The 26,245-nt window shown below is 39.9% G+C and overlaps 1 long non-coding RNA gene across 1 annotated transcript; it reads left to right on the forward strand.

Moving 5' to 3' along the window:
• Nucleotides 1-21,005: 21,005 nt before the first annotated feature.
• Nucleotides 21,006-22,375, forward strand: LOC148338015 (uncharacterized). Its single transcript, XR_015842914.1, has 2 exons — nucleotides 21,006-21,291; nucleotides 21,628-22,375. It is a non-coding gene; the product is annotated as an uncharacterized LOC148338015 (long non-coding RNA).
• Nucleotides 22,376-26,245: the final 3,870 nt, after the last annotated feature.

Genomic DNA, 26,245 nt, shown 5'->3' on the forward strand with positions numbered 1-26,245 from the left:
GCAGCATGCATGAAATGGCATTTCCATGGGATCGCATAAGTGCAGGCAGATCCTTCCAGTAAAACAAAGCAGCAGAGATACAAATGAAAATGTCCTTGATGGCACATTTTATCAAATATAAATATTTATAGACAAATCTGAAAATACACATTCATAAGGAAATTAGATTCAAGTAATTCTCTGAATGTGTGTCAAGATATGTTCAAAGTAGCCGTTCAAACCTGGATTATGAGATCAAAATAGGGATTCAGGGCAGGGCGGACGTTTCAAAGTAGAGTTTCAAGCCGTGATAGGGATTCAAAATAGGGTTTCAAGTCACACCAGGGGTTTGAAGACATATTTTAAGCTTCCGATGAGTGCTCCCAGTCAGGGCTATTGTTTCAAAGTTTAAAATATGTTTAATGTTTCAGACTAAGGTTCAGACCAGGGTTAGGGTTTCAAGTTAGTGAGATCATTTCAAATGAATGTTTCAATCCACAGATATCATTTCAAAGTAGGGTTTTAAAACAGGTTTGCAGTTGCAGATTTAAATTTTTTGTTAGTTTTTTTTTTCAACAAGGCTAATATTTTAAAGGAGGGTTTAGAGTCAGGATTGGAGTTATAATTTTAAAGTGATATTTCAAATCGGGGCTCTAAAATTTTCAAGATAGAATTATGCTTCAAAATAGAACTACAAAAGCCAAAATTAAGTCAAAAATGTTTTTTCCAATAACATGCCACATCCATGCATAGTCTAAACATGGTATTTGGATTAATATTGCAGATGCATTATGAAGAACAATCTAATCATTTTTTATCCATTTTAGGGGATGGCCGTTTTTCTTTGTACTGCCACGTTAGCAACTGTAAATGACTAAGGCTCAGTTTGCGAACATTACATGACCAAACATGGAAAACAGGTGAGTTGTGATGGTTGTTGCCTGTCAACAACTGAACGAATTACAGGGAAAACACTCATAATTACCAAACGAGCCAAATCATTCCCTACTTTAACATCTTCACCCTCGTCACAACCAATCGCATTCAAAATGCAGATTTGAATCTACTTTAATAACAGCGGCCCCATCAAGTTGAAGAGGAGCTCGATAATAAAGGTGTCAGTGTTCGTTTTGAACACAAAACGTCTCTCTCTGCTCTTGCTGAAGCCGAGCTCAGTAATTGCATTTGAATCAGATTCACCTTCAGCCTTGATTCCATCTCTTATGCGGAACGAGCTGCGGCGATTAGACAAAGGCGACTTTTATTTGAACGGCAGCCCCAGAGAAGTTAAGTCGAGCTCAGTTCGGAATTCATTAGAGGGATGAACGCAGGAAATGTTTTCCCCTGTAGCTAACACTTTCACTGTAGCATTAGCAGTAGCAATAGCGCGACTCGCTGGATTAATTTGAACAGTACCTAATATAAAGTAGAGGCATCAGCATCAGTGGGAATAATATTTAGTGAACAGCATTAGCCATAGATGGGCACTTTACCCTATTCTGACAGTCCGTCCTCTGCCCACGGCCAGGGTACCCATCAGTCATCACCCCTCCGTCCTTATTCATAAAAATAATCACCCTTTGTGCGTGCATTTTGGCTGTCTGCCCCAGCTCCCCCCAAAAAAAGAAAAAAAAATTATGTGCAAGTTGAAGCCGTGAGAGAGAGCCTAACGGCAGAGGTTTCAAAGAAGGCAACTGTGATAACTTAATGGTACATGGTACACAGAATAATTCACCAGATGGTTGGGGTTGACTTTTTTTTTTGTGATTAAAGGGTTGGCGTACTTATTCTGGCAGGTGCTGCCAGAATCTGTATCCCCTGGTAACTTTGCCAAGGAAAAAGGCATCCTGCTCAAATTTGCGACACTTACTCAAAATGATCTCAGTAATATCAGTATTAGTCCTTTGATTGTTGGAGTTCATCTGTTTGATCACCTGTGAGGTGACTGCCTGCCATAATATCCATATTATTTTGCGTTGAGTAGTTGTTTGATGCTTTGAATGAGTATGACGTTTTCAGATGTCCTACTGTGTGAGTGGTCATGAATGCACCTCGAGTCCGAGTATCTTGCCACTTAATTTGATCTCGCTGGAAACATGATATAGCTCCGTAGTACGGCCGTAGTTTGCATTCATAGTAGGAGTTAAGTTGGCATCCTCAACAGTCACTAATGCTAATGTAGCAAAGTTATAGCAGAAAAGTAGCATGACCAGCGCTAGAAGCAGTTTTAGTATTAGCACATGGTTTTCATGATGTGTGAGACACATTGGGGAACAATTAAACTGCACTTGTTACAGAACATCATCTTCTTTGTCATTAACAGTTTGCAAAGCGAAATAGTGCATTACCGTGACCCAATGAGCTGTAATGATGACTGTTTTGGTGTACAATCTAATGTGTTTGTTCTCAAAAGACAAGAAATATTTTTTTTTTCAATTAAACAAAGATCTTTTGCCTTTTTCTTGAATTAGCTTCTCCCTCATAGTTTACACTTCATAATTACAAGTGACAAGTTCAAATTCATAAAGTAGTTCCATATTCCAACATAAATATTTACTTATTAGAATGCATTTTCACCTACATATTTAATTCATATAGTACACTTATTTTGGAAAACAAATGAAAGGTTTGTGTGAACTTCTCTCGCTCTGTTTATCTTTTACCAGAAGACCATAGATCTATATTATCTATTATTGAACTATTTAATAGGCGCCAATAAGATTGAGACATAGCCGTGGAGCCTTTCTTTCTGCCAGATGTGGAAGGAGGTTTATTCTACCCAAAATGATGGCTTGTTTTTAGACTTTAGAAGTTGCGCCCAGGTATGGTAGCGGGGATTTTGCCCAACCATTGTGAAAATGTGTGACACCACAGTCTTAGCTGGATTAAACTGGTATGTGTCCCAAGACCGAACTACACAAGGAAGGCCAAGCAAGGTCACAGCAAGACAATGGCATAGGTCAAGTCACCTCTGTAATTGTGTTCCAAAGAAGACTAATCAAATTGCATTATTCATAAATACAGTAATTCTTGGTTTATTGTGGCAAATGGGGACCAGAACCGTCCATGAAAAGTGGCAAAGCAAGGATTTTTTTTTTTTTTTTTAACAATTACTTTTCAATTTTCATTTTATATTTTTATTCTGGAGAGATTTATGCCTCTAAAACACCTTATTTTTTAGATGAATATTTTGGAAAAGCGCGGACGGTTGTTCGTCAATGTGTGCCCTGCGATTGGCTGGCAACCAATTCAGGGTGTACCCCACCTACTGCCCAAAGACAGCTGGGAGAGGCTCCAGCACCCCCCGCGACCCTAGTGAGGAGAAGCGGTACAGATAATGGATGGGTGGATATTTTGGAAAAACCCACAGAGCACTGATGTTGCAAAATGTGACGCGCCCAGTGGCGAGGGAACACTATATCCATAGTTTCTTATTTATTTTTTCCCTAATAATGTTTTTTTAGCCTCACATTAATAGTCGTTTTTTAATATCAAGAATGCAGAGTACAATCTCATTAACGCTGCACATTCCTAAGAACTTGAAACGCTACTTCCTTAGAATGCTGGTCACGTTGTAATTGGAATGACTACTTTGTGAACTGCTATGACGTATTTCCGTAAAATGATGAAAGGGAAAAAAAACTAAAAAACTTACAGATGTGAGTCTTCTCCTCCTTCTCCATTTTTGCAGGACAAAATGCATTTGGGTATATTTTATCAACCACGTGTTCACAAGTAACCGCCCAATGCAACCTCGGTTTAAGCAAACACACAAGAAAAATATCGGAGTATTCCCTGCATTGATGGTTTATGCATACTTTTCATTGAAAAGGTACTGAGCCTCGAATGATGTTTCACGAGATCACATGGACGTGAGAAAAGACAAGAGCAGCAATTGAGAAACGGCTCGTGCTACATAGCATTTATCAACATGGCAAATAAATGCAGAGCCATGCATAGTGGTCGGCTGTGCTGACTTGGATGCTGATTGGCAGACACGAAATGGGGTGGGGTAAGCCAACAAGAGCGGGTGAGATTGAAAGGTAATCAGACAAGAGAAAGTCTACTGAAAGGGGGAGAGGGCATGTGGGCAAAGGAAGTTGCTCCAACTAATTAAGTGCCAGCATCAGTACAATAATGAATGTGTGCGCTTGTGTGTGTGTGCGTGCTGTGTGTGTGTACTTTACCACACACACAGCAAGAGTCAGTATAGAGGACTTCATTAAGGAGAACACATCCTGTCCTCCCACCCTATACGCCGCTGTCACAGCAGTGGGGGGCTGCGGTGGTCATAACAGCGCCTCAGTTAATGGAATTAGAGCCACCATCAAGAATATGTAGTCGATCCATTTCCCTGCTTGTTACTCAAGCCCAGCTGAACAAATTGAACCCTCGCCTTTGTGAGTGCACGCAGCCAAGCTGACTATAAAGGAGACATATTATGCTTTTTTTTCCCATTATCTAAAAAAGTTCCTGGGAGTCTTAACTCATTCACTACCTGCCCTGGTAAAATGAATTTACTTTTTTTTCTTCTATATCCGTCAATGGCAGTGAATGAGTAATAAAATGTGTGTGACTTTTTTTGTCAGAGCGCAGTGCACTTCACTATATATAGGGCTTGGCGATATGGCAAGAGAGTTTTCATTGTATGAACATTGAATGAAGGCTAATGTATTAACAATATTGTTTTGCAAATAAGCATTAATGCACTGGTGGAGGTGAAACGACATTACAATATACGCAATACAGTTAAAGGTAAAATAAAATCAATTAAATCCAATTTTTTCCCATGGGTTAAACAGGAAAAAAAGAAAGGAAAAAAAAAAAAAAAATTCAATATATATCGATATTGACCAATATAAAATTTTGCAATATACTTTTCAAGCCATATCGCAAAGCCCTAACTGGTGGTCAGGATTATGGTTTTAAACCATTGAGACTTCTTGGCTTGGCTCCACTTTGGCCTGTACAGAACACAAGTTGCCGCCATGTTTTTGCGCAGATGCCCATTTATCAGTGTGTGAATAAACTGCTCATTAATTCATTATCTGAGGTGTGTGTGGGGGTATGTGTGCGTGTGCAGGGGTGTGCGGGTGTGTGTGTATGTGTGTGTTGGGGGCTGGGGGAAGGATTTTGGGGGGGGCCCAAAGATGATAATCCATTTTACAAGTCCACCTGGTTGCAACATTCACTATTTACACTGATAGATAATTTAACGACCCGGCTGGCGACTCTCAGGGCATTTGCAGATTCTGCAGTTATTCCTGCGATTCAAATTTGCCGCTACCCTAGTTCTCCTCGTTTGTCAAGTGACTGCACAGATTAAGAAAGCTGGTGTGGATATTGATTTGCACTGGGCTTGCGGCATCCATGTGTGTATAAAATATTAATACAGTGTTGTCTCGGTTTCACTTACAGCTCCAGAATAAGAAATGCAGTCAAGGGTGGATCAGGCATTTTTTCTTCTTCATTTTGAGACACTGCTTTGAAGGCAGACTTTCAACTAGCGCTTGTATAATACAATTTGTGGGTGGAATAGATTAGAAGAATGTGAGGTGGCTTTGTCATTTTATGTTGGGGTAGGGGTTAAAAAAAAAAAAAAACAAGAAAAAAAAATGGAGAACGCTAAGGGTCTTTTTTGGGTTTCGAGCAAAACGATTCTCCAGCCGCGGCTCTTGTGACATCTCCATGTGCTCCTGACAAGGTGGATTAAAACAAAACAAATCCTCTGCAGCCCGGGATTTAGCCTCTACCACCGGAGCAAATTGCCACTTCTCTGCAAGTCAGTAATGCCTTTAATACACCACCACTTAAAAAAAGAAATGCTCAAGTTAACCCACTACCTAGGTGGTTGCTTCAAATTAAGCGTGCACTAATTGTGCATGAATGAGAAAAGACAATATATGTATATATATATATATATATATATATATATATATATATATATATATATATAAAGGCTGTCAAAATTAACTAACTCAGTTTGATTTACTTCAAAAATAATTTGCATACATGGGCCATATTAGCTGTGTATCTTTAGCACGTCTCGGAACAAAATACTGTGTTCAAATTCTTGACTGCATATATATATATATATATATATATATACGTATTATTTTTAGTTAATTGTGCATTTTATTTTTGGTAAAAAAAACACCTTTCTTTCTAGCCCATTATTTTATCACCCTTATTTTAATACCCTTAACATAAAGAAAATGATTGATTTTCTTGTTTAAAAATATGTGTTGTTTTTTTTATTGAAAAAACAAGCATTGGGCTCAACTCACTCAGTCACAAAAAAAGCCCATCAAGAGCCCTTTACAAGGATCAAAATTGGGGCAATTTAAAATGCCAATAAAGTGCATGTAAACTAGGACTCATCCTGTAGTCCAGGAAACCATTTTTAAATTTGTTTTAATTTTGCAGCAATAATGTGGTCTTTATTCACCAGATCAACCCAGTTTCTGAATGAACAGAAATGGCTACCAATAAAGGACGCCTCCTAATTTCTTTGTGCCAGTCAATCAAACAGACATTTTCAGTCAACAGTGAAGCAAGTTTTTTCTGTACATGACGAAAACAACCTTTTGCAAATACATATGTTGCCGGTTTCATTCTGTACTTGCGTGCAAGGCAGGTCATGCCACTGTCTGACCCTTCATGTGTGGCCCGCCATTTACGCTGCCTTGTATTGGTCTAGGCTATCCTCAACATTGTCCTCTCTTCTTCAGATGAAGACTCCCGTACAAGCATGAGAGTTGGCTTCTTTGATGGCGGTTCGGGTGTGGCCCGGCTCACTGGCTCTTTTTCAATTTCATTTATTGAGCAAACTTAGACATACAGTATGGATAGCCAGGAACTACACCACAAATTAGGACTACCTGCAGTGCTCCAACACAGCCTCAAGCCTCTCTGGTTTCTCCAGCTCAGCAACTGTTGGCATGGCGACGGTGGGTGTGTGCAGGGCCAGCGTAGCTCCCAGGGAAGAGCATTCCGCAGGACGTGCTTGGTCATTTCCAGAGTACTATTCCATCTGGATGGCACCTTTTGGGCAAGTGACGCGTTCTGGTTGTGGGTAACCTGTAGCTCGAACCCCGCTTAGTTTGCTGGACACTAATTAAAGTATCCCACTGCATTTTGCCAGCGTGCTGTCAAATGGGCTGCTGCTAAGCGAAACGGTGATAGCTCGGTGCGCAATGTGTGTGGTGCACGGCATGTGTTCAAATGGCAACTGGCTGGCCACCGCGATCATATTGCGGGCGCCATCTGCGGCCAGTGAGACAACTTTGGATTTCATGTCCCACATACGAGATCCGTAAAATGCCTGTCTTCTGTCTTCATAATAGTCAAAGCATGGGAGCGAAGCTCCCCGTCAGGGTCAAAATATTGGGCAATTACCCCAAGGTAGCGTTTTCTCCAAGGACTCCTTTACCTTCGCCTTCTTTGTTTCATGCAAGCCTTGAATGCGTGTAGTAATGGTGGCTCTCGAAGGCAATTTGTAGGTGCAGTCGTTGGGAGCAATGCATAGTATTTCACCCAGACCTTCGTCCTCCACAATGTTAATAGGCCTAAACGTAGCTATGGCTTCAGCGAGTGTATTTTGAGTTGATTCATCCATCGGTCTGAGTCATAAATAATTTTTAATCCATGGTTGCCAGGGTTTGACGAGTGGCCGGAGAATTGGCATCAATGGAGTGCTTGGCCATCAAATGGTATTTTAAAAACCGGACGTGCTACGATGGTAGTTGAGATTATGATTGTAATACACACTAATGACTTTGATATATAATATTTGACAACATTTAAAATCGATCAGCACAATATTTTTTGATTTTGTGGCGGTGATAATGGTGGCTATAAGGAGCTCAAATTTCATGTCAACAAAAGCCTAAATATTGTGCCGATTGCTTTTATTTTCATGCGTTTAGCTGGACCTTAGTAGGGCCTGGCGAATGATTGGTCACAATGTTTGGGCACTAGGCAAAAACTAAACACAAAAAAATAAGCCAGGAAACATTTTCTGACGTCCTCCTTTCACAACAAGCAGTCCCCGCCGATAAATAAGGGACGTTACAACTTGTGCTGGAAGTCAGAATACAATCTTAAATGGCTACTGAGTTTTCCAGGGGGATGAATTTTAGTACTGACATAATTTTTACATACACGCCTCTTACATAAGCGCCAATGTTCAGCCCATTCAACAGTCCCTCTCACTAAGCTACATGTTAGTGTCAGTCACGTTTTGTATTCAAGAGTGTATGACTAGACTTTTGACGCGCTTAATCCAAGTAATGACTTGACTTGACTTTTTAGTGGTATTGTATTGTATGTTGTATGATGTATGTTTTTGTGAAAATCAAAGAATTTAGCCAATAATGCTAAACTAGCATCCTTGTTTTTAAAACATCCGACTTTTTAGTCCTTCTTAAAGGCATTATGGGATCACAGATGATTCAAGCCATCCGGCCGCCTGGTTTATCGTCGCTGAATGTGTGTGTCAGTCAAGCGCAGTGGGCTCCTCCCCCCTGTGTTTTCACGCCGCATCATTGAAAAAGCAGCTTTGTGTGAGTAGCATCAAAGTGCAATATGCCTTAACTCTCATCTCGTGTCAACACGACTTCTAAAGCTGATTATGTCTGCCTGCTCTTGTCACGGTGGACCTTACAGTGGCCATATTGTACTCCATGACATTGTCGGCGGAGCATGCGGCTTCAGAGGAGATGAGGGGGAGGTGGGATGCAGCTTTACTAGAGTCGTATCCCCGCTACAGACATTCTTAATTATGATTTGTTTCTCGACTGTTTGATAGGATGAGCCGGCAATAACAGAGGGTCGAGAATTCATCCGGGGACCCGCTGCCATCGTCCGGCTTCCGTTTCAAATTGGGGAGTCTCGTCACATCAAAGCGTGTCTCTGCGGTGAAGAACAAACAAACAGGAAGCAGCCAATCATACAAAGCTCCGATGAGACAGGCTTAACTCTAAAAAGTTCTCTTAACGGACGGAAGATGAGCTTTAAAGCCGTCGTTTCACAACTTTGATTGTGTAAAACTTTTGATGGCGATCTTACTCTCATTTTGTTTTTCTTTGCATGTCTGAAAGTGGCAATAACAAAAATAGCACTGTGACATTTGTGAAGACATGTCCAGATTGAAAAATCTGTGACACCCCAGGGGGTGATGTCGTCCATGGCAGCGGGCATTTGAAAGCTTGACAGCAAAAGAGAAGGATACTCATGTTAACAGCATGAAGAAGGTTTCCCTATAATCAATTATGATCGCTGTATTCCGAGAACTAGGAAGGAAACTCATCTGAAAATATTTTTTTATTTATTGCCCTTCAAACATTCCCTCACCTTCATCTGGATGTAAATATCATATAAGACCCATCCCCAGAGCTCAGAATACAGTAATCACAATTTATACTAAAACAAATAAACCATGGGATCAACTTGAAAACAAAATTAAGTAATCCATCACACAAGAGTTGAGCTTCATCCAATGTAAATAATTCATTTGGGGCACCCTTTATAAAATTTCAACTTCATGTAAACTCATTTCTAAAGGTGACGCAAACCAATTATTTCAAGTAGTCTGTAACAGAAATAATTCCATTGCCTAAATGATATCTTTGAAGAAGGCCGCGCGTTGATCTGTGCTGTCATTTTCCATCTTCCTGAATGCAATAAACACTTTCTGAATGACTTTTCAAATCTTGCTGAAAATAGGCTCAAACGGTCGTGTCTGCTGCACCCCTATACCTCTGATGCTAGAAACACCCATGCACCCAAAATGCCCATGGTATCATTTGTGATACCAATATGAAATCACATTTACAAATATTTTTTAGTTTTATTTTATATTTTTGGATTTTGTTGCAGAGCCAAATAAAATTTTCAGATTCCAAAAATCAGAATTTTCTGGCCATTATTTCTGGGGTCAGGCATTAGCGGGTTAATTTCTTCATGGATCCTTGAAACCTTTTCATACGTCCAGTTGTGATGTATATGTCTTCCCTTTCTCATGGTGAAACCAAAAGTAGACATTTGGCCCAACCTGACAAACCCTGCAAATGTTCCCAAAAGGCCTGCTTCAAACCAATATGGTTGACTACGTGTTTAGCTGTCCGTGAGACTTTTTCAATGCTTCCTCTAATTAGAGATATTAGGGGTGAGCCAGGTACTCGTTTTAGTAGATTAATCTTTGAGGATCATGCATTTAGTACGAGCATAGAACGAGTACAGTTCATCATTGTTTATACTCGCGCTAAAGGAAAATCCTCATGGGGAAACGACTTAATAGTCATTTTTCACACTCTGTGATTGGCCAGTGACACAAAGCGAGCATCCCTCCGTCAACAGACTTGCTGCAGCCATGCCTCACTCTTTCACACACAGACAGTGACTGATGGTCTCTCTGTGCTTGTTTGGCTCACGTTGGTCGAAGCGGTACTCAGTTTTCCTCAGCTCGCTTCTTTTTATATGATATACAGTATATGATATATTTCGGTTTATATGATATTTAAAGTTAGTTGGTTAACTTGTTTGATAACCTATAAATGAATTGCATTCGGTGAAACTGAGCTGTAAATGTGTTGCGTCTGTCACTGCCTGTGTCTTGATTTTTATTTCCACATCTGCTTGCTTCTAATATTGCTTGTGATATAAAGTCAGTTGGAAAACTTTGCTCATAGTCCTGGCCTTTTTGAGAAAAAAATACAGTGAACAACAACAGAATTTTTCTGTTTGCCATCACTGGATTTTTGCATGAATTATAAAGTTCACACAGATCATTTAAAGTAATTAAAAAACAAGTCTAACACGTCATGTAAACCTTTTTAAGTAGCTTGTTTCTCTTATACAATTAGTGATTCAGAAAAAAAACATGAAGATAAAATTTTCATTTAAAAAGGATTCCTTTGGAGGAACATTGAATCTCAATTATGAGACTGTTCGGTAAATATTCTTGTGTACAATTAAGCATATTCGTGTTCCGCCCCAGAAAATCTGCAAGTGGTTCTTTTACTTTTGTCATCAAAAACATTATAATCTCAATTTTGAGATGTGTTCTGTAAAGATGTTTCAAATAAACAATAAATGTAGCAACTGATCGTCAATCCATGTCAATTTCAGATTTAAAATGTGCCAATTTAATCTGTGTTTAGCCACGCCCACTTCCTGTTGATGCACCACCCAGTCCCTGTTCAGGTTCCAAGTATCCAAGATCAACCAAACTACAACACCATGCTTTGTACTTTTAGGCGAAACATCTTCGCAGTGTAGCCTGGAATACCTGTTTCTGGTTTGGACTAATTCCCAAGTCCGCGTTTGTCAATGAACGAGTCTTTCGATGTAACCCATAATGGCCAACCCCTTGCTCACGTTGGTCATCTGTGGGTTACCTGCATCCCACTGAAATGAATTCCGGTAAATTCCCTCATACATGCATGGAACTTCTACCCTACTGCCGATTCAATTTCAGGCATGGTTCATTGAGACTTTTCAGTGTGAACACCAAATTCTTTGTTGATGGGTGAAGCTGGCTGCCTTGAAGGGGCCTCAATTGAGTGAGTTCGGGGGAGGAATTGGTGGGCGTTTGGGCGCCCAAATGTTGACTACGCCACAAGATGATTAATGTAGACAACGATTAGAGGATTCCAATTAGGGTTATTTATTTCAGTATCCTATTAGAAAATGGGAAACCATCTAATGAAATTTGAGGTTAAGTTGGACTTTAGAAGTGTCATTGTACTTTGGTTGCAATAATGTTGTACTTCGAGAGGACGGGAATGGTTCTAACTTGAACTCCCTCCTAACATGTAAGAAGAAAGAAATCTTTTGAGATTGAACACAATTTGGGTGCTGAAACATAGTTTTCTTTGCAAAATGAACACAGTGTGTAAAGTACTACCCATGCTTCGACTGCATTTCAGTGGTGAGCTCCCTTGAGGCCAGACTCTCTCTACATGTTTTAGATGCTAACGCTGACGGCCCAGGGAAATTGGGGCTCGGCATCTGACCTCTTCAACGCTGCCTGTTTTTAATGAGACCTGCTCGGCCTGAGGTCGGTGTGATGTTGCTGTAGGAGCGATCATAGATTTCATGCAAACAAAGGCCAAGATCAGCGGCAGACCTCCGCGCACATGCTAATATCTTACAAGATGTTGGCAAGCAATTTATTTCCCTGAGCTGGTAATAATATCACAGTGAAGAGCAAGTAAGTCAAGCTCACAATTAAGGTTGACACTGGGCTGGCGACGCAGTACATCTTCATCTGCGCAAATTGCCTCTAAAGCACAATGAGAAACTAAGGGGGCACACTGTAATTTGTTTTGCTAAAACATACTCCAATCTGTTAGGCTGGATTATAACTATACGATTCAAGTGACACAATTTTTTAATATGCTTTTACCGTAATTCTCCAGAAATTGTTTCATTGTCGTTAAGCCTCACAAAGTCAACAATTTGACCAGCTGTATCAAATGTTTTAAAGTGGCCTCTTTTGATTTATGCAGTCTGCAGACAAACATAAACGTATACAAACAACCATTAATAATCATATTCCCTCTGATGGGCAATTTAAATATCCATCCATTATCCTTGAGCTGAAATTGAACCCATTCCACCTTATGTTTATCCCACTGTCTACTGACTAAAGCAGATTCACTCTCCATTACAACACTACGGCCACCATTTTGAAGTGCAATCAAGAATTTGAAATTGAATTTTGCTCTGGAAAACATTAACTGCGCTCTCACACGACTTTTTGTAGAAGCTTGATGGTCTCCAACGGGTACAATGATGATGATCATTCCAGATCAGTGACTATGGTAATGTATGATAATAGTAACATGACATAATATAAGGTGTTATTATTATTATTATTATTACTACTAATAATAGTAACAATAATAATAATAATGCATCAGATTTATATGGCGCTTTCCTGCACAACTGGACACTACTCATTTACATGCTCGTTTATTTTTTCCATTTATTCGTTCAATTCATCTCAAACCTAGGGAAGCCCATTTCCACCAGTAAAAAAAAAAAATAAATAGATGTAAAAAGCAGGTTTCCGCCAGTGTATTTATTTATTTTTTAATATCACGGGCGGGAATGGGATTCCACACGAACCGTTGTCTCCATGTAGGAAAGAGAATAATAACTAACTGAATTTGACAAATGATTGCTTCAAAATCATCTAATAAAATATACATGGGGATCTGTGTATATACGTATACACTGTGTATATTTGCATGCTTTTTATGAATGTCTGCTGCTAATATTATACATTAACGGCTACATTACGCCGCCGCCTCTGTGTGATCTATATCACTGCAAATTTCCCCATTGTGGGACTATTAAAGAACATCTTTATCTTTATCCTTATCTTTATCTTTAAAAATACATACACATTTCCGTTGTGTGTAAACTAATTTGAGTATGTTGTTAATTTTATTTTATTTATTTACCGGACCAAAGATGAGCTCCAATTAGGGCTGACTCGATAGAACATTTTGGACTTCCGATCCAATAGCGATTTTTTGGCGTAGAGTAATGTCCGATAACGATATCGTCTGATGCAATATCAGCAGGAATGATACATGCTGTAATTTATTTTTTAGTATGAATTGCTAGAACATCAGAATGTTCTGCACTTGTATAAAATAAGTGCAAAATAAGGGCTGTCAACTGTTTTTGTACTGGTTGTAAACGGCGGAGCCAACTTTTTCACTTGGTTGTACCAAAGTTGCCATGCCATGGAGATCCCGCTGGTCACACGTTCTCCTCTGGGATGTTGAAAATTCTCGTCAATTTGTACTGTAAGCTAATGTCAATTAAGTCCACTCAATTTTAATATCCACCAGCAAAGGTGTAAATACAGTTAAAAATGAAAGAGCACGACCGTTCGTCCTCACGTTCCTGTGTCCCTCGGGCAGCCAGCTGCCTGAGGCCGTAACCCCGGAGGTGGGCCGCAGACCGTCATGCTGGCTGACCACTGAGGCGAGCCTGCACTATGAATCTCTTTCATTTAATGGCAGCAGAGCGTGTGCGTGTGTCTTCTCGAGATCCTTTACAGGAGTGGTTGTTTTGATCACGTGGGCAATGCACGCTCGCTCTCGCCTCTGCTGCTTGCAGGAACAGATTCTCGAATGGAGTGCTTGTCTATGAGCGCTAATATCGGAAATTTTGTATGTAGACTGATAAAATCCAATATTGTTTTTTTGACTGATATCGGATCAGGACAGCCTTATTTTCAATATTTATACTTTACAAAATTAGATGACACATTGACAACTTGCAACATTGTACCTCTTGAGTCACTGATGGTGTAGTGGTGATGACTTGTGTGCAGGCGGCATGGGTGTGATGTCCTGTGCTTTTAATGTTTGGTGGAGTCTATGACTGGTCTTTCAGGGCTTGGGCAGCGTCCTTGTTCTACGCCCAGGCACGCCCCTGCAATTTCTGACGCCGGCCCCTGCGCACCTGCAGCTCATCAGCACAATCAGCAACAGCATAAAATCTCAGCGCAGCCAGAAGTCAGGCGCTGGATTATCCCGTTATACTCGTGGTGCTTTGGCCGCAGTTGCAAGAAGAAGACCAGCATTGCTGGCGCTGTCCTTGGTGCTCGTAATAATTCCGTTCTCTTGTGTGCTTCCTCACGCCTTCTTCCTGCCCGCCCAAGCCCGTGACACCCCCGCCTGCCCGAAAAGACCAGACCGCATCTCCCACTCCATCGCCTGACCTGCGCACTCCGGACCCGCCGTCTTCACTTGCTTCCCACCGCGCCGCCTGACCAGCGCACTCCGGACCCGCTGCCTGCGCTTGCTTCCCGCCGCGTCTACCACTCCCTCGCCTGCCCTGCTGAACTCCGGACCCGCTGCCTCTACTTGCTTCCCCACAAATAAATCCCATCCCATATCCAGGTTGCTCTTGGGTTCTTTTTCTCTCACCATTACGGTTCCCCAACCCGTGACAATGGGATTGGTTGCCGCTCAGTGACGATTTGTACCCTGTACAGGATAAGCAGAGAGGAAAATGACATGACAATACAATATACAGTACATACGCAACATATTATACACTGTAGTATAAAAATACACATTACAAGTTCGCCAGCTACAGTTTGGATGCAAATTTTGTTTCCCTTTTAAAATGTCAGAATCAGTATTAAATAAATGAATCCCAAATTTTCAATATATATCACATATATTACCTAAAATTAACTGATTAAATTATTACTCAAAACAGGCAGTAGTGTTTTAAAGAAACGTTACTTTCAAATGAAAGGAACTCGTAATATGACATCTGTAGTAACTTGCAAACATGTGTGTCCACGATCCTTGAGTTAAAGTCCTGACTCCTTGTTTTAAATAGCAGTCAAAGAGCCAGATGGCAAGATGGGGTGGGGTGGGAGATGAGTGGGAAAGACGTAGCAAATGCCTGTAAAACCCTTTCAAAATGTATTATTCAATCACCGTGGCAGGCTCTGGGAGTTGCAAAGCATCACTGTCAATTGTCAGCTTAAATTACGTGGAAACAGCATACAAACACACAAGCATGCAGTCTGCCCGTCAACACGTATCACCGGTTGGCTATTTACATTTTTGTTGGGAAAGCTGCCGAAATAAGTCTTATCACACTAACTAAGCGCACAGTCCCCAGGAAACTCAAAACCCAATGTTGTATTTTAAAGGAAGCACATGACCTTTGTCTGGGGCATCTTCTCGTGTCCACTCCCAACCCCCACCCACAATGTCTGCTCACCAAAAGGTCATCATAGTTTTGGCCGGGTGGCACAAGAAATGGAATACTTCGAGTGACCAAACAACTGTACGTACTACTTGCCGTGAAGTAAAATTTTGCTTTGGTGTGTAAATGCGTAAATAAAAATGCATTTTTTAAACCCCCCAAATATTTAGCATTTTGTACTAATGTACGTTCTTTTCACATAAAAATTAATATTTTTGCTTGAGACTTAACAGCTTCAAGCAGAGACTGAGGGCTTCGAAATATGGCCTGAAATTCATATCATGGTATGAATTAAATCATTAGCTCCTAACAATAAATGTGAGCGTAAAAAGTTGTGATTGCGTTGCTTAGACGTAATAAGGTGATGATTTCCTTTTAAAAGGGGTTGCAAAGTATTTTATTTCTTCTTTCTGCTTCTCTTCATTCAAATTTAGCATTTTATGATTGTTATTTCATGTAAGGAAAATTATTTCACAAATAAAAATAAATAATAAATCGGGAAGTTTGAAGATTAGTGGTGAAATATTTGTGATGGTTGCTGATGTGAATTATGTGCGGGCCGTGGGGATTTGGTCCCGCTCAGTGATGGTGTCTGTGTGTACCCTGTGACTGGCTGGCGACCAGTTCAGGGTGTAGTCCGCCTTTTGCCAAAGTCGGGTGGAATAGGCTCCAGCACCACCCCCGCGACCCTGTACAGGATAAGTGAGAAAACAAATGATTTGAAATGAAATATGTGTATGTGAGGGAATGATTGTACCCTGCCGTTGGCTGGCGACCAGTCCAATGTGTACCATGCCTCTCGTCCAAAGTTACTTGGGATAGGCTCCAGTTCAGCTGTGGCCCTAATGAGGATAAGCAGTACAGAAGTTGGATGGATGCTTTGAAGAATGTCGGTGGAAGACCTGACGGCTCGAGCGCCAAACTAATTTTACACATTATGTACTGTACACGCGTACTGAACGCTGTTTCTGGTGTTTCACATCACATATTTTCCAATATATGTTTTGCGTGTGAAGATCAGTGGCACTCGAATGATTAAAAAACGCTGAAGTTATTACCATTTTATGTCCGCTCATAGCGGGAACAGACAATGAAGGAGATGCGTAACAATGTAACGAGCGTCGTAAACGACTACGTTGAAGCGGGTTTCATTTCATTTGGGTTGAATAAAAAGACCACTGCGATTAAATTCACAAGTAATCGCTTTCCTCTACAGCATCTGCATATTGTCTTTCTTTTAATGCGTGTTTACTAATCAGTACATTCCGAGTATGGCCGCAATTAAAGAGAATAGTCATAATGTGTTAAGTCTATTTTGTGAACCGGCCTGGATAATCGCACTACTCGGCTCACGTAGCGGTTAGCACGTCATCCCTGCCGCTGTGCCGCACCTTGAATCTGACAGCTGGCGCGCAAGACGTGCAGCCTGCAGCCTCTCCTCATTAATTCAACTGAGGTGGGTCATCCAGGAAAGGTAAAAAAAAAAAGTAAGAAAGAAAGGTAAAAAAAAAAAAAGACATCATAGAGCATTTCTCTGACAGTAATACGATCATTACTAAGTATTATGAGTGTAATAATGCTTACTGAGGATTCACCAGGTACGGAGGGCAATTAAATCACCTCATGCTCCATGTAGTACATCCTGCAGGCCTCGCCGCAATATTGGCCGTATTTCAAATGAGTCATCCCTGTCCACATGGTGGAGTAAAAAATCCTGCAGGGTGCAGAAGGTTTGCATTCATATGACATTTTAAAGCATGTCAAATATCACTACTTTGTTTTAGTCATGCTGACATTCCAGAATGGACCGTTTTATAATGTAATGGCAGAAAGATTACAAACTGCGTATTTAATGTCCGTCATTTAGGACATTTTAACCACAAATGCGTCCAATTTATAACCACATAAAAAATACTAATGTAGACAAATACATTTGGCGACTTATCTGTGGCCGGATGGATGTTTTGTGTAAAGTGAAAATAAAATTGACTTTTGACATTTGACATACCACAGAGAAGAGTGTCCAATATTGCAGTCAGGTCCAATTAAAGGGCTACTCACCCCCCATTTTTTTTGTGATAAACTTTATAAACAACTGTCTACTAATGCTATCTACGTGTCCTCATTATTATTGTTGACATTTTAGAGCATGTTTGTTGAAATATTGATTTTATGGCGGGGGAGGGGGGGGGGGGGTCTGTGTGGACTCAGGAGCCAACTTGAGATTAAACACTGCACTCACTGCATGAGAATTTGGATTTCTTTCTTCTGATTGGGCAAGCAGGGGCCCCTGACGTCATTTCTGGAATCTTGTCGTAGTCGCTCTGCCACCGTGGTGTATGTAAGCGGTCAGTCTCGTACATACTTCCATAGCGAGTTGGAGTCGGAATAGTTGCGCTTGCAATCAACTTTATACTGATTTTCAGGTTAATTATTTTTTTAGCATAGCATTTCGTTAGTTTATTTTGAAAACTTGTAGTGTAGATATTTAGGTCCTTGTTTAGTCAGATGGGCAGATGCAAGCCCAATGGCGCTACAGGCAACGCCCCCAACTATTAATGAAGGGTGTAGCAAGATTCTGGTGGGGGTGAGTAGCCATTCAATTGGCTGAAATCACGCCCCACTCAACTGGAAGAGAGGAGAGGTCAAATGTTTTTTCATAGTACTTGAGGTCCACACAAAACAGACACTTGAGGGAAAGTCAACAGTTTATTAAATACGGCAGCGCATCTCAACAACAAACCTTTCAGCCTCTGATTCACACTACGTGACAGAAATTTGAGCGCATATTTCCTGCTAGTTATATACCCACAATGCTTTGTGTTTTAACATATTATGATTGGCTGAATAATAGCACGAGAGATGCATTGTTGGGGTGTAGGTTTAGCTTAGCTAGCTAACTCCAGGTTGCACTTGTGCTGGATTATCCCTGGTGTTCAGTTCGCATATATTGGGAGGGAGGCAACTAATCCTCATTTTAGAAAACTGAAATGGTGCAAAACATTTTAAGGCATCAACTCAATAATTTAATATTATTATTTACCTTGTTTAAGCAGTTATCTTTTAACATGTACCATGTACTTAGAAACATATAAATTCACTTTACAGTCCCTTTAATATTAACTTTTAATAATATCACAAAAGTTTTTATTAAGTTTAAATGTGACCTATTTAATGATGTTTGACCCTGAATGGATTATTTATTTTTTCCATTAGTTCCAATTGGTATGTTCTTCAAATCCATGCAAATCGGCGGTCAAAGCGTGTTCCCAAAAGGATTGTGTTGAACCACAGGTTATGCACCCGCCTCGGTGATTATCAGCACGGAGCCGCAAATTCCTGGAGGTTATTTTTCTTTTGTTCAGCGATAGCCCAATGGATTTTGATTGACATCCGACACAAGCGGGACGAGATCACTGCGGTCAAAACGACTGATCTAAGAGCTTTGAGGAAGTAATTATTTGACTATTTGAAAATCAAGAGTCCGAGTGATGACAACCAGTTGTGTGGTTGACCTAAATTAAAATAATAATTGAAGCTGCAAGAAGAGATCAACGAGCCCTTGCACCCTCATATTTGTTGCGAATCCTCAGCTAAGAGTTTAAATTTTGGCTCACATCTTGCAAACTTGCTTGCCTATTAGAAGTTCTTCATAGTACATACTGTAGTTTTTTTTTATAGTTTTTTTATTTTGTGCCTCATCATGACAGTGATGTCCTCCCAATTTATACGTAGATTTGTGATAGTGTTATCGGAGCTCATGTTTAAAATGTGCATGGGCAGCCAAATTGATCCTAAAATAGCTGCATCAAACCAAAATCAGCGACTTCATTATTTAACTTCATGCATGGGTCCTTCATACTGATCCGTTATTTACGTTGATGTGGACAAACAATTTCCAAATCCATTTGTATCTTTTGTACTGTTTCGAAAAAAACACATCATAGACCAGGCGTGGGCAAACTACGGCCCGGGGGCCACATGCGGCCTGTTAAAATACTGTGTTTTTTTCACGTATATATATTGCTGTAATGCTTTAATTCACTTTCATTTAAAATTAAATGTATTTTTTTTTCTCCGTTGAGGTGAGGTGACCAAAACACTCCACCCATCTGCTCCTGGTCCGGCCCCTCTGTCAAATTTTAGAGCCCATTGTGGACCGCCAATCAAAAGGTTTGCCCACCCCTGTCATAGACCAACAAATTAAAATTCCAATTTGATTATACTGGTCAATGGAGTGCATTTTACTAGCGCTGTACCTACATTACAGAGGATAAGTGGATTGGAAAATAAATGAATGAATGTATCTACATCATACGGTTGGTGCCCTCTTAATACTTATTTTCAAACGTAATCAACTGAACTTGAATGAACAGCTGCAGGCAGCCACCAGTGCTTGGCTGCTGTTTTAACTCCTCAGCCACCAGTGCTTGGCTGCTGTTTTAACTCCTCAAATGTCAAAAAGTTTTATTTATTTTCAAATGCCTTATTTTACCCAGGATCCTGCGCCGCGTTGTGGCCATTGGCGGAGTCTAGGTGGGTTGTTACGCTTTTTGGTGATGTACAAAATAAATCCTCCACTCTGGCAGGGATCTGCAGTATTTTAAAGCTAAGCTAATTATCTGAAGAGACATTATTTCTGAGGCAAACAGCTTTTATATTTTTATCATGCGTGATGGCGTGGGAGAGAGTGGCTAACAACAGAGGTGTTGCTCCTCTGCCGAGATGGACTTCATTGATCGTACTGCTGAACAGTTGATTTAAAGCTCATTAGCTGGCTTACTAACGTTTCATATACATGTGCATCTACTTTCGAGTGAAGGGCTTGACAAACTGCTTGGCCACATATGACGCATGCATGCACACTCCCTACATAGGCAAAGTAGTTAAAAATATAGCGTTACAAAATTATATAAATCAAGTATAAATATGACAAATTATACATGCACACTTTAATTAAAGTGTGAATCTTGTATATAAGTATTTGTTCTACTTTGGGATCCTGCTCTGTATAAAAATAACTAGTGAAATAATTTGATACGTGAACTAAGCAGTAGGACGTGATAAGTATTCTACTTCTTCCCACTCCCTTTGAACACGTAAACCGAGTTGTACCTAATGATAATTTTCTTTCCATATGTAACCCTGGTTAACATAGCCTCATAAAATAAGAGCCTGTTATTAAAACAGTCATTAACAAAATATTCATTGTGGATGCGGAAAAAATGATCAACATGACTTAGAAATATATTAAAAGGTTAAAAACTGGTAAATTCATTGTTTAATTAGTGTTTTTGTAATTCTTCAAAATGATTCCGCGCTAAGTGAATGCTTTTATTTTGAAAGGCACATAGCGACATAATGCCGTTAGTCACGTGACTAGAAATGCGCACTTTATTTTATTCTTCTCATACCTGATAAAGAAGCTGAAGGAGAACTACGGTTAAACGAAAGAGAGACCGAGCTATTCAATGTTATTTTTGTATGTTGAAGGAGTCGTTTTTGAGTTTTCCAACCTGTCCTTCAATTGGTGATGCACTAATTACTGAACGGGTCTTGGTGAGTTTCAGACTTTTATTGTATTTTATTTCATGCAATGAACATTTTACAGTTGTATTGGTCAAATGGAAAAAAAGAAAAGAAACCTTTCAATGTCAGATGTATATTGTTTTATTTTAAGTAATGGCTGTAAAAGGTGAATTGATGCTTAATTGAATGCTAGTTGTAGTTTCCCTGCAATGTTTTTCCATTCTTCACCGGCCACCTCCATTATTTAAACTGCGTCATTGTGTGAGCATCGATTTCATTCGACGAAAAAACGAGTTTAATTTGCATTTGATGCCACCTGATGTAATATTTAGGTTTTGTATAAGTATTATTTTGTTGTTATGATAGGCCATTAAAGTTTGGTTCAGAAACTTCTGAGCTAAATGACGGAGCTGAACTCTTGAACGAGACACAAGATGGCGAGCCACCCACGAGCCCCTTGAGCTGTTTCTCACGCAGGAGCGGAGAGCAGTTACTGGACGTTGTGTTGATTCATCAACCTGGTAGGATTAATCCGTTTTCTACTCTGCTACACTGCAGTGGATTCCCGGAACACAGGATTGACTATTCAGGACAACTAGAGGAACACAAATATTCAAACAAGACACTTGGACATTGGGATCGATTCAGTCTTTTGCTGAATTGTTTTTGAGTTTTGTACATTGTGTCACATTTATTTTTGTAAACCATGCATGATAATGCTGTAACGGTATTATTGAAATGTTGACTGTGTGAACCACATCCAGTGAAATGGTTGAAAATTGAAGTTAGACTTAACTGATCAAACAAAATACTTACTTCTTACTGAACTTTATTCAACAAAGTGAGGTAAGGTAATTGAGTATAGATTAGGTAAGATTTGAACATAAAATTAGACTTTATTAAACAACAACCCGGGTTGAAATTATATTTTCCAAACTAAATAATAGTTGAACAGAAAAGGATATTGATAAAGAAAAATTCACTTGAAAGAAAGGGGAAAACATTTTTCCTTTGGGTCAACTGTGTGTAAATTGTATGTCAATTGTGTGTAATTGTATGTCATTTCTATGTCTACAACTGTTATTTACTAAATTACGCCGGCAGTTCAAACTTATTCTATTGTCTGTGGTCCTTTATTTGGTTGTTAATATTATCTATATCTTAATAGTCGAACCTAGTACTGGTCTATAATTAACTGTAATCACTCTAGAGGTGTTACACATACTCTCTTCCAATTTGTGTTTTTATCTTTTAATGTGTTCGATCAATTAATCAATCAAGTATGTCACACATTTTGAGCTTTCTATTAAAGGGACAGTTCACACATAGTCGCTTTTTTTCACGCCCACTCGAATGCCCATTCCAATCACCACCAATTTTAGTACATCCCTAATAAATATTTATATTTAGAATAAAATATGTATTGTAAATATTCACCATGATAGAGAAAAGTAAGCGAGTTCCCGAGCATGCTAAGGCTACCCCCAAAAGTGAAATTCATACGCCTGAAGTGCAGTTGCAAGTATTGGGATGTTTTGTGACTGAGAGGTATGGAGGCAGGAGTAGAGTAAGACTGGAGGAGTAAACTGACTCTTTGGCTACGCCAGCTCGACTCCCACTCACCACAGTGAGCACCACCGCCGCCTGTGATGCAAAGTCCTTGTAAGCAGAATTACTTGCAGACAAGTGGGGCAGAGATTTGCTGCTGTGCACAATGGATGAAATACTCAGCAGGGGGAGGAGGTGTAGGACAGAGAGTGAGTGAGTTGGATGTTTCTTGAGAACAAGAAATCATGAATTATAATGGGGACAGCGAATGCCTTTCATGGCTGTTTTTTTTTATGGGGGGGAGGATGATTTGCTTTAACACTTGTTGAGATGCAGTTTTGCACATGTTCCTCATCACAACTCAAAACTAATTTGTGTTGGCTCATGTTAAAATTCATCACGCGTTTCATTTAATTTCTCTATCTGGTGCATTCCAGCACTCTTTTTATCCAACATAAGCAAAAATTAAAACAAACTTCACCGGAAGATCAAGTGAATGAAGGGAAACCATATAGTATTTCTGTTTACGCTTCTGTGACTATTAACAAAGTTTAAAAAAAAAAAATGACGTGAAATTTGTTATGACTGCAACAAAATTTCATTTGATTTTTCCTCCTGGTGCATTCCAGCACTCATTCTTCAAGACGTGAAAAGATGCCCTCACAAAATTTACTGAACAAGTTGATTGTGTTGACTTATATTTGCTGGTAAAGAACGAGCTTGTCTACAAGCTGTTTTTTAATTGTAATTTAAGATAAATAGGGGCTTCCTTCTTTTTGCAGTTATGTGATAACAATAAATGTTGATAAGTTAAATGTGACGAGACATTAAGATCCATTAAACTCAAGTTCTCGTATTTTACTGTGGAAGTGTTAGAAGCCAAGTTTGTATGTAGTGATGAATACATATATGAGGCTCTATCTGTCGTGTCTGTAGTCTCAGGCTCTGCGTGTTTTTTTTTTTTTTTGCGGCAACAGCAGCAGCAGCTGCCTGATCGATGTGGGCGGTTCCTTTGGCGACACACCTGTGGGATTTTGTAATTAGCTGCCTTTAAAAGGCAGCTGAAGCTATGACCTGGCGTCAGACTATTTACTCGCTCTCCTCTGTAGCCCAACTTTAGTCTTGACTGCTTGTACTCCTTCACTGATTGCCTTGTCATGTTTTTTCATTGTCTTGACTTGTCGCTTATATGTTCATTCAGTAGTTTTTGTTTCTCCTTGGATCCTTTTCGCAAGCTCCCTTTGTTGCGTTTGTTGTCTTTCCCACGGTTGCACATGTGCTTTTTGTTAACATCCGTTCCTTGTGTTTTTTATTGAACTTTGTATTGTGTGTAGTATCGTTTTTGTCACCACTTATCGGTGTCGGCACTTTATGGGATTCCCCTGACCGACCTTACCACTATAAATATTTTCACACATTAATCAACTGGCAATTCAGGGGGAAAAAAAGTATTGTACAATGCATTTGACCGACTATAATGATGTTATGCATTTATTGTGCTTGATGACCTTCCTGAAAAAGATTACTTTTGATTAGGGATGCATTGATCGATTGATGGGGATTATCAGCGCCGATTTCCTAAATTTTGGGGGATCAGTGATCGACCGATCCCTTGATATAAAACCGATCTCGTACACCGATCTCATCTCACTCCGTAGATGTATGAATAATACTCAATACAATACTTTATTAAGAGTTTTAGCTGTAAGAAAGTTCTTTTATGCAGAGTAAAACACAAGGTAAAAATAATTCAACATCAAAGACAGCGAAAACACTAAGTTAAAATACAAATGAAGGATACTAACCCAGTAGACACCAGAAAACGCCAGAACAGTGACCAGTCTCAAATTGCATTAAAAGCCAAGGTATAAAAATGTCTTCAAACGAGTTTTAAAAGATGACAGAGAGAATAAAGTGCATTACAATCATTAAGCCAAGATGTCACAAAGGCATGGATTACTGTTTCTGAATGCTGCTGAGAAAGAAAGGGTTTACCTTCGCTAGCTGACGAAAATGAAAGAAGCTCAATCTAATAACAGCACTGTTTTGTTTTGCTAGTCAATTAGAATTTGCTGTCCAATTTAAAACTCAAGTTGGCTTTAAGTAAGATGCCAGATGGCCAAGGTCAACAGGGTTGAAAGTAGAAGGGCCACTGGGAGCGAACACCATAACCTCCGTTTTCTTTTCATTGAAATTTTGATTTCCTCAAGACAGGACAAAAGTGGTCTCAGGGAGAAAGCATCTTTTGCTCAGCGCTTGAAGGAAATTCCCCGTTTTCATTGGATGGATCCAAGGGCCAGCAAATCAAGGGCCTCAAAATAGAACCCCGTGGAACACTATACGACAGAGCGGGACTCAGAGCAACTTGGACTCACACAAAAAGTCCTACCCGCCAAATAGGAACCAAACCACTCCGGAGCGCAACCACTAATGCCCACCTGATGTAAACGAGCCAGAAGAATACTGGGGTCCACTGTATTGAATGCTGCAGTTAGATGGAACAAAACAAGGCACACAAACTCCGTCGTCATGTAGCAAGGTTGACTCTGTGCTACGCGTCATCTTGAAACCTGACTGTAAAACCTACATGACATTATGTTCATCCAAGAAAGATTTCTAACTGCGTGTGCACCACTTTTTCGAGAATATTAGAAATAAAAGGCAGCCTGGAGAAGGGTCTTAAAATTTGACAGCACACCTTGATCACAGCCAGGTTTGAAAGCCCTGGTTGTAGCAACCTTGTCATTGAAAAACTGCAACAATGTATTGTGCCTTTCAGGGGACGAATCTGTGCAAATTGTCTGTCGAGACTTTCGTGCAGAATCAATAGTTTTAAATAGAGTACGAGGATTATGACGATTTCCCTGAGTACGACTTGATGTTCCAATTTGGACTGTGTCACAATTCTTTCTTGTAACAGAGGCAGTCGTTTAGGATTTAAGAAGAGACCTGCAAGCTGTCTTATTTCCACCTGAGTTTTGCATGTACACTCTCAGGAAAACCAAGTGAAGCAAATCACAGCAACAATCGTTCATGTTGTGCATGAAAAAAGGCCAACTCCAAAATAAACCTTACCTTACCAAATAATATATGGTCATCAACGCCTTGGTACACTTTTATTTTGAAGTTGTTCTTGGCCGTGCGTTGTGGCTTGACTGTTTCTGGAGCATTTATAACGTCATCACAAACTGTTTCTACTGATTTCAACAACAAAAAGTTGTCCTGAATTAACGTTGAAACACTAATTAAAAATGCTAAAAAAAACAAAAAAAACAATGTTCATTACGTTGACACTGATTGTATTCCGCCTTGTGCCAGCATTTTGCAGCAGCCATGCTAGCAGCTGGCAGCGCTCAAGTGCCCCATGGAGGCTGCCGAGAGCAGTTGGATTACTTTTCAAAGGTCGGTTAATAGACGAAAATGACTCTGATTACTG

Source organism: Idiotropiscis lumnitzeri, chromosome 4 (genome assembly GCF_059441095.1).
Source record: "Idiotropiscis lumnitzeri isolate Australia: NSW breed Sydney's pygmy pipehorse chromosome 4, RoL_Ilum_1.0, whole genome shotgun sequence".
Classification (NCBI taxonomy): domain Eukaryota; kingdom Metazoa; phylum Chordata; class Actinopteri; order Syngnathiformes; family Syngnathidae; genus Idiotropiscis; species Idiotropiscis lumnitzeri.